Source organism: Watersipora subatra, chromosome 9 (genome assembly GCF_963576615.1).
Source record: "Watersipora subatra chromosome 9, tzWatSuba1.1, whole genome shotgun sequence".
Classification (NCBI taxonomy): domain Eukaryota; kingdom Metazoa; phylum Bryozoa; class Gymnolaemata; order Cheilostomatida; family Watersiporidae; genus Watersipora; species Watersipora subatra.
This window is the reverse complement of record NC_088716.1, coordinates 49,596,604-49,605,802: the sequence shown is the minus strand read 5'-3', so window position 1 is coordinate 49,605,802 and position 9,199 is coordinate 49,596,604. Positions and strand designations below refer to the sequence as shown.

General features: G+C 33.7%; 1 long non-coding RNA gene across 1 annotated transcript; it reads right to left on the bottom strand.

Moving 5' to 3' along the window:
- Positions 1 to 905: 905 nt before the first annotated feature.
- On the bottom strand, positions 906 to 4,318 carry LOC137404407 (uncharacterized). Its single transcript, XR_010979678.1, has 3 exons — positions 4,172 to 4,318; positions 2,713 to 2,769; positions 906 to 961 (listed from the first exon to the last, which is right to left on the bottom strand). It is a non-coding gene; the product is annotated as an uncharacterized lncRNA (long non-coding RNA).
- Between the last annotated feature and the right edge of the window lie 4,881 nt (positions 4,319 to 9,199).

Here is a 9,199-nt window from a genome sequence, read left to right as displayed (position 1 = left end):
TAAAAACACTACACCATTCTACGTCATTTTAATTGAACAAGTTGAACTGACTGAAACATGCTACATCTCCGGTGTTTTTTTTTTGTAAAACCTAACTTAATACATGACACCAGCATAGTCAGTGTGATATTTAAATGCAACTATAATTATTTCCCGAGTTGCATTAGTCCATAGCAAGCATAGTTGCTGAATATTGCACATATTTCAAGTGAAGTAAACCCAGCACTTATACATTCTGCTCAAAGAGTTCTTGTGCCAAATCTCAAACTCGGCAGTCAAAATTCTAGCCAACAAGATAAAAATACTCAAACTTTTAAATATCAAGATTTGAGAGAATATAATTACCGAATTTCCAGTGAGTATAATACTACTTTTTACTAACAAAAGTCAACCAAAATACCATGAGAACAGTAATACACAGTGTGGGTAAGGTTAGTCGGCTAGGCTATTAAAAACTAGAGGAAATCATAATTGTTATATACAGGGTTAAGCTTTATAAGAGGGTCAGTATGGTGTAATCTCAAGAGTTCAAAACTTTCAAGTTGGAAACATTGGAAAACATTGAAATCAATGTTCAGAGGCTAAGCATGACACTAAACCACAAAAATGTTCATTTTAATGTCATGACCAGAGCTATATTGATTGCTAATTATGATTTTTGCTATGTGGGCCTACAGAAAAAGCTATCTTAAATAGTACTCCACCCTTTCCTATTATAATTAGTTAAAACAATACGATTTTTAAATTTCTTGTTGGCATGAGTAACAGTAACAAAATAACAAGAAAAGAGGGCGTTCAGCTAAAGACTAAGACACAGTTGTTATCAAAATTATAGACCATATAATTAAACCCTGAAAATAAAATTGAAAAAGGAGTCGCACTGTTTTATCTTGTCAGTACATACTTGCAACCAAAAGCAAGTCAGGCATCATAGCATCATTACGAAACACGATTGCAGAATCTACAGAAAAAAAAGACAATTGATGGTGACCATGCATTCATGTTGACCAAGATAAGTTAGACAGTACATCACAAGTTAGACAAAGACACACGAGTAACGCATGTAAACAAGTGCCAGCGAGGTGTTGACAGTGGCTGATGGGATTAGCCATTTCTCTGAACTAAACAATCACCAGCCACACTATTGCATAATGCCATACACTCAGCTATACACAAATGGATGTTTAAATAATGCTAGCTACTAGATTATGACCTTCAGTTCTTGAACTGGGTAATGTCTGGCTCTGAAAGCTAAAGCTTGCAAGATACAAAAGGGGTCCCACAGCACATTGGAGAACTATAATGCAAATTTAGTCATTGATTTTGCTAATGCTGCACACAAATTTGTTGCTAACTAGCATATTAATGTGTATACAGAGAGCTTAATTATTTTGCATGTATCTGTATCATGGTTCAAAAGCTAAGCTTGCTGAAAAATTATTTAGTAATTCATATCTACCAAAGCATCATGAATTATAGCAACTCTCAACTACTGCCAATCGCTTGACATTTCTACAGTTTCTTCGGCTTTTATGACTACAGAGGTTTTCTTGGTTTGCGATTAGGTCATCTGGAGTGTTCTTGTCCCTGCATACACATATATCTTTTTTGATCACTCAAACCTTATCTCTATCTCTTCTTCGAGTACATAGAACAATTTTAGTATTGTTCAATATATATACTTAAATTGTAATTTTACAGGTGAAAATAACTTTTTATCATTTTGCAGGTAGAACTACAAATACATTGGCGACAAGCGTCAGAATCTCAAATAAGAAGAATGGAGACTAAAATTATAAAAACACTACACGACTCCATGTCATATTTAATTGTACTAGTAGAACTGACTGAAACATGCTATATCTATGGTGTTTTATGTGTACAACTTAAATTATTACAAGACACCAGCTTAGTCATCATGATATTGAAATGCAATTATAATTATTTCCATAGTTGCATTAGTTCGTAGCAAGCCTGGTTGTTGAATATCACACATCTTTCAGTCCCAGTAAACCCAGCATTAATCCATTCTGTTCAAATAATTCAAGCGCCAAATCTCACACGCAGCAGTCTAAATTCTAGCCAACAAGATACAAATACTCAAACTTTCTAATTACAAGATTTGAGAGAAGATAACCCCATGAATTTTCAGTGAGTTTCACTGCTAGTGCCAAACCCTAATTTGTACTAACAAAAATCAGCCACAATACAATCAGGACAGTACTACACAGTGTGGGTAAGGTTAGTCGGCTAGGCTATTAAGAACTAGATGAAATCATATTTGTTATAGACAGGGTTAAGCTTTATAAGAGGGTCAGTATGGTGTAATCTCAAGAGTTCAAAACTTTCAAGTTAGAAACATTGGAAAACATTGAAATCAATGTTCAGAGGCTAAGCATGACACTAAACCACAAAAATGTTAATTTTAATGTCATGACCAGAGCTATATTGATTGCTAAATATGATTTTTGTTATGTGGGCCTACAGAAAAAGCTATCTTAAATAGTACTCCACCCTTTCCTATTATAATTAGTTAAAACAATATGATTTTTAAATTTCTTGTTGGCATGAGTAACAGTAACAAAATAACAAGAAAAGAGGGCGTTCAGCTAAAGACTAAGACACAGTTGTTATCAAAATTATAGACCATATAATTAAACCCTGAAAATAAAATTGAAAAGAGTCACACTGTTTTATCTTGTCAGTACATACCTGCAACCAAAAGCAAGTCAGGCATCATAGCATCATTACGAAACACGATTGCAGAATCTACAGAAAAAAAAGACAATTGATGGTGACCATGCATTCATGTTGACCAAGATAAGTTAGACAGTACATCACAAGTTAGACAAAGACACACGAGTAACGCATGTAAACAAGTGCCAGCGAGGTGTTGACAGTGGCTGATGGGATTAGCCATTTCTCTGAACTAAACAATCACCAGCCATGCTATTACATAATGCCATACCCATACAAATGGATGTTTAAATAATGCTAGCTACTAGATTATGACCTTCAGTTCTTGAACTGGGTAATGTCTGGCTTTAAAAGCTAAAGCTCACAAGAGACAAAAAGTGTCCTGCAGCACACTGGAAAACTATAAAGCAAATTTTAGCCACTGATTTTGCTAATGCTACACACAAATTTGTTGCTAACTAGCATATTAATGTGTATACAGAGAGCTTAATTATTTTGCATGTATCTGTATCATGGTTGATTAGCCAATCAAAAAAATGTTCAAAAGCTAAGCTTATGGCAAAATAGTCATTTTCTCTTAAGTAATATCTGCAACTGGGAATATTAATAATATCATTCAATAATATAAACATCCATGGTAAAAGATTTTTCTCATGTCATGCGTATCTAATATCCTTCACAAAGCCTTGTTAGCAAAGCTGATGCTACATGTAGTTCTAGCATTATACAATGTTGCTCATTTTACATCCATTTTTCGTCCTAAATTTCTAACTGAAAAATTAACTACTGCTAACTTTTGCCTTGCAATGGAAGCTTTGATAAGCATATGGTACGGAAATAATTTTTGTATGAATATTACAATATAAATTATATACCATTTCACTATTCAGTTCTTAAACATCCTTCTGTAAACCATATTATTGAAACAGTTGCTGTACATTTTTGAATCTCTTGAAATCTTTAAAAAGTTGAAAAACTTATCATTCGCGACCTTGAAGCTTTAATGTAAAGCATGCATCTAGCAACCAGTTAGCAAGAAAACATTTTTCTGTAATCCATATCTACGGAAACATTACCAAGGATAGCAACTCTCAATTCTTGCAAATCACTTGACATTTCTACAGTTATCTTCAGCTTTTAAAACTACATATGTTGTCTTGGCCTGCGCGGTCAGGTGGGTTTTTGTACCTGCATATTTTTTGCTCCCTATAACTTTATATCTAAGCATTCATAACAGCCTTTCTCTTCTTTGATTTTCTGTTTTTCAGTTGTTATACGACTAACACATATATAAAGTCAGAATGACTGCGTTAAAAACATGAATATAAAATAAATGTTAGGCTACAATCATTCAGGCTTCTAATAAAAGTCCTAATTTTTTGTTACTTTGGATGAGTGACAACCATAAATTCTTTAGTTCAATGTAATCTCCAAAGTACATGGTAAGCCAGAGCTAAAGCATAAGCACACATACCTGCTACCTCCACTATCTGTCCTATTTCTTAAATAGAGTTTTAGCCTATCCTTGTTCGTCTAAATCAGAAACTAAAGCTAAAAGCCTGACTGTAACGAGATGGAATGAGTTAGATTTACAGCCTTACTTAGGCCTGGTTCGAACCAATATGGCATCTAAGACACGTGTGACAGAGTACCTGTTATGCAAGCAATCGCTCATAGACTACAAGCTCAGAGTGCACGACTATTATGTCCTACAGAAAGAAATGTCGTCATTTGCGCAATTAAATTAATTTGATGCCCATACGCAGCTACACAATTTGTTTGCTTTCCAGCTGTTGGATACATAATGAGTCGAGATTACGCAGCTGTCCCCAGGTCTGAACCCGGCCTCACCTTAGCATGCGCAGACAAAGGAGTGCCACACTGATAATTTCAAGATAAGATAAACTTCACTACAGGATTTGTAAATCTTTGATGGTTTTAATTTATACGCTACCACGTGCACAATAATATATATATATATATATACAATATATCATTATATTTTTTAAACAATAACTGCAAGAGACTTGCCAAATCATTAGTTCAAAAGGCAATGATGAAAGCGGGGATGAATATGAGCACAAATTTAAAAAACAATATTTGCATAGTGCATAAAATGCTTTAGAAAAAAATTCATTTGAAGCATATAGGTGCCTTTTAATGCTTTTTAAATGCTTTCTGGAAGGCTCACCTATCTGGTATGTCTATGAAATTTATTTTAAGACTGCAGGGCTTTCTGCAATGCTTTAAAACAGTATACCTTTCACAAGCTATCGGCATGCTTAATCCATCATGGCTAACTGATTGTCAATGACAGTAATTTAAAAACACTGCTACATTAGGCGGCAGTAAAAACTTTTGTTAAATCTTTTCTTTTTCAGTTTAATATATTTGATATCTGAGTAAATACAAGATCTTTAAAATTTATTGAAAGCCTTTTACTAAAAGCATTGGAGTAAGTAAGATTGTCAAAGTTCAGAGTGACAGTTAAATGGCATTGCCTTAATTAGTGTGTCTCTATCAACGCCGGGCACTGCTACACTTTTGCTGTGTCATTTGCTGTTAATTTCTCTCATCCTTTGTCCAGCTGGAGACACTCCATAGGTATTACGTAATTACTCTCGCATTGAGGGTCTGCTGCGCCAAATTGGACATTCACTGATCCCCATAGCTCGTTGCTCTGGCAGTGATTATTTCTAATCACAATTATTCTAAACATAGATGTTTGGATTCATCAAATTGAAAAACATTTAAAATCCCTAATTGGAAATTATGCAATTCCTATTAAAACATACATGATAATAATTGAAAACTACCTTATGATGGAACAATCTTCTGCCAACACAATCTGTTTGAACTATTATAGCAATAACAAGTAACAGTTATTAGCGGAGAACATTGGCTAAGAGAACATTTCAGGGGTTGATGTAGATCTGGCCATCCATAGGAGCTTATTTGAGAATTGAACAATGAACCACAGTTTGAATGCCAGGAGTTCTAATTGAACAGGCAACGGCTGTCTAAAAAGATAATGAAACTTATGAAAGGTTGGGAAATTAAAAAGGAGCCTAGCTTAATCATTCTCCAAGTTTGTGATGACAGCTCACACCTAAAAAACAGAAGAACATTGTTTGGTTTAATCCAAACTTGTAAATACTAATGATTGGATCCGATAAGCGCCCCTAGCCCACATAGGTTGCTGTTTTTTTAGGTTTGGCTAACAGCTGAAGCCAAATAAGTAACTAATGTATTATTATTGTACCAGAAAATTTGGCCAATATCTTATTATTAGGTTATATAACATCTATAATAGATGTTATATATATCTATTATAGATGTTATATAACTCAATTATAAGATATTGGCCAAATTTTATGGCAAAAATTTCATTAAGAGTTGAAAAACATGTTTTCTTGAGTTGTTTGTGATAGATAGCCAAGCTACTTAATTGCAACGCAAATAAATGGCATTTTGTGCATTTCAAAAGCATAGTAGCTAGAGCTAATGCTTTCACTTCTACATATAGAGTTAGGTAGTTGGTATAATGAATCAGTTTGGGAGTGGCTACCGGTTTCTGTCTAGATTGCGTAATAGCAAATGTGCTGAGGTTCTACCATTCTGCTATGTCATACTCTGAACGTTTGCTGAGCCCTATAGTTTGTTGTTGATATGTATTTCATTTTCATAACAATAATTTTATGAACCTATAAATCTGGAATATTTGATATAAAAAAATTTCATAAAAGGCTTTTATAAATAGACTTGGAAACAATATTTCAGTTTGTTTTTATAACTTTTTTGTGCATTGATAAAGCGATGTAAAGTACAATCACTACAAAGCTAAAACAATCCTCCTCAATATTTCTTACTCTTACAAAAATATTACTTTCACTACCATCAGAGTCAGTGCTGCTATTTCTTGTCGGTTTAATGAAAAAAAAAGTAAATCTGAATTAGCTATAATATCATCAACATAAGTAATTATCTGTTGTCTAATGTAAGTTATGTATCTTGGTCTACTAAAATTCAATAAATGCCTCTCATCTTCAGCTCTGTTGTGATACTCTCCTTTACTGTTAAAGCATACATAGCTTACTGACTCCAGCAAAACAATGCTACTAGCATAACTCATCAACGACAAAAACAGATACAAAAACCACAGCATAATTGCTTTATAATAGCATACCATAACATACCTTAGGCAAGACTAACTAATGACGAAAAACATCATGAATACTTTAACAGATGATTGAATGTGAGCCAGTGCTAAAACTAATATTAATGACATATTTAATGACAGACTTAATCCTACTCTGCTTATGATAGGTAATCCAATTCACATGTATCTCGGAAGGTTCTTACATAAAACTTACACAAAAATGTTGGTTTTTTCGGTTGGAAATGTCCAAACAAAAATTTAAAATTACCTTGTGATTCAATGCTAATTTTATACAACAGATTTTGGACAACATTGTCAATACCATAAAAGTCCTAAATATCATTGGTTATGTTGTCAACGGATAATAAAATCAGGCTACTACGCAATTACTGGGAAGTTCGCGAAAATGCGCAGTCGACCATATATTTCACATAAATGAGCATAAGGCAGTGAAAGCGTATACAACACTGTATATTGTTAGTCATATGTATATTTAGTGATCGAATCTTAGGAAAACCAGAAACATGAGTGTACCAGGACCTTTGAAATTGAAATTGAAAATTGGAAATTGAAATCCATTGAAAACTACCAACTAAAAATGTATAATGGTAAAAATTTGATTTAAAAAAAACAAAACACCAAAGGTAATATCAATTAGCTACCTATAGGAAGTGCGACTTTGGCTTTTCCAATCGTTGAAAGAATATACAGTAGGCCTACATTACGAGCTCCTGCAGCATAAATAATCTTTTCCAGTGAAGTTTACAATATATTGATTGTACAATATAAGAACAGTAAAATACATGTGAATTGCACAACCCATTCAAAGACCTTTCCAAACTGACCTTTCGGGCATACAAAGAGGAAAAACTTGACGTAATTTTTTTTAAATATGTGGGGTGTACTGTAACTGCAGTAATATTAGGGTGCATTGACAACTTTTCTCTGTTTTTGATCAACCTCATTTGTTTTTTACCATTTTTCAGTACTTCCACAATAACTTGGGGAGCGTACATCTTTGACGTTCATTTACAACGATTTACTAATTTTTCTAAACAGCAATGTATAATCTGCAAAGGAAAACTAATAACAAATATTTTATGTCTACAAGGAAACAAAACAACAAAATATTTTACAAAAGCTGTTCTGCCTGCTCATCACCTATCTGTATTCAGAGGTCAAGGTTAGGAAAAAATAGAACTAGTGATGATACTCCCACTCGTTACATCCACATTGGTGGACTTACGCTGTAACACCTGCGCCAATCAATCGCCTTTATATATATGAACATTGCACGATTACCCTATTCTTTGTTTTGTCGGTACATCTGGCAATCTGTCACAACCAACTAGATTGCTACAAAAATTATATACATAATATGTATAATGTTATATTCACATAGTCTTCTCTCTTACATGTGAAGCAATCAATATAAACTAACGTTTAAATCAAAGTTGAGAACTTACTCGACTTAGCATGTAATATGGAATTTTTTTGGTAGTCGGAAGCAAAAACTTTACAGAAATGTATTTCGTCTAGACTTTAGTTCTAAGAGGTATAGGCCTACTGTAATGGATTTATATATAATATCTGCGATATGTTGGCCATTTTTGTTTGGCTGAGAATTTTGCCTTCTTCATGACAAACAACCGGTAGACTTGAATTACGAAATTATGAATCATGTTGTTTGCTAAGAACGGTGGTCAGCTTGGAATTTCTGCTGACTCCGGAACTACAGCCTACACGTGAAAAGATAATGATTGGACCAAGCAAATAAATACTTTAAGTTTATTGGTCTACCATTTATGTTTAGAAAGTATAAAACACTGTGTTACCGTATTTTTACTCAGTCTTTTTCCTGCTCTTATCTGAATATATTCTAAGCCTTATTCTATATTCAAGGTATGTGTTAGTCTGAATCAGTAAATAAAAGGAATTATAACCTGTGAAATTAAGCTTGTTGTTATATCTATCAATCTAGATTGTGGATAAGAGATTTTAGCCGCATACTATGCTATTCTAGGCTGTAACGGCTTATCACCGAACAGCGTTGGTCTATCAATATCTGATTATCTCAGATATTGTTTGAGTTTGTACAACTTTCCATAGTCATCATATCACTATGTCAAGTTGATTATCCTATGTCAATTGATTGTCTCAATTACATAGGACTACGTTATTGAAGTGGCAATTATAACACGAAAGTCATCCTTTCGGGGTTATGGGGTTACACTAGTACTGTTCATCACAGTTTAGTGTAGCTGTGGGCAATATCAATAACCCGAAAGTCATCCTTTCAGGGTTATGTGGCTATGCTAACACTGTTCATCACAGTTTAGTGTA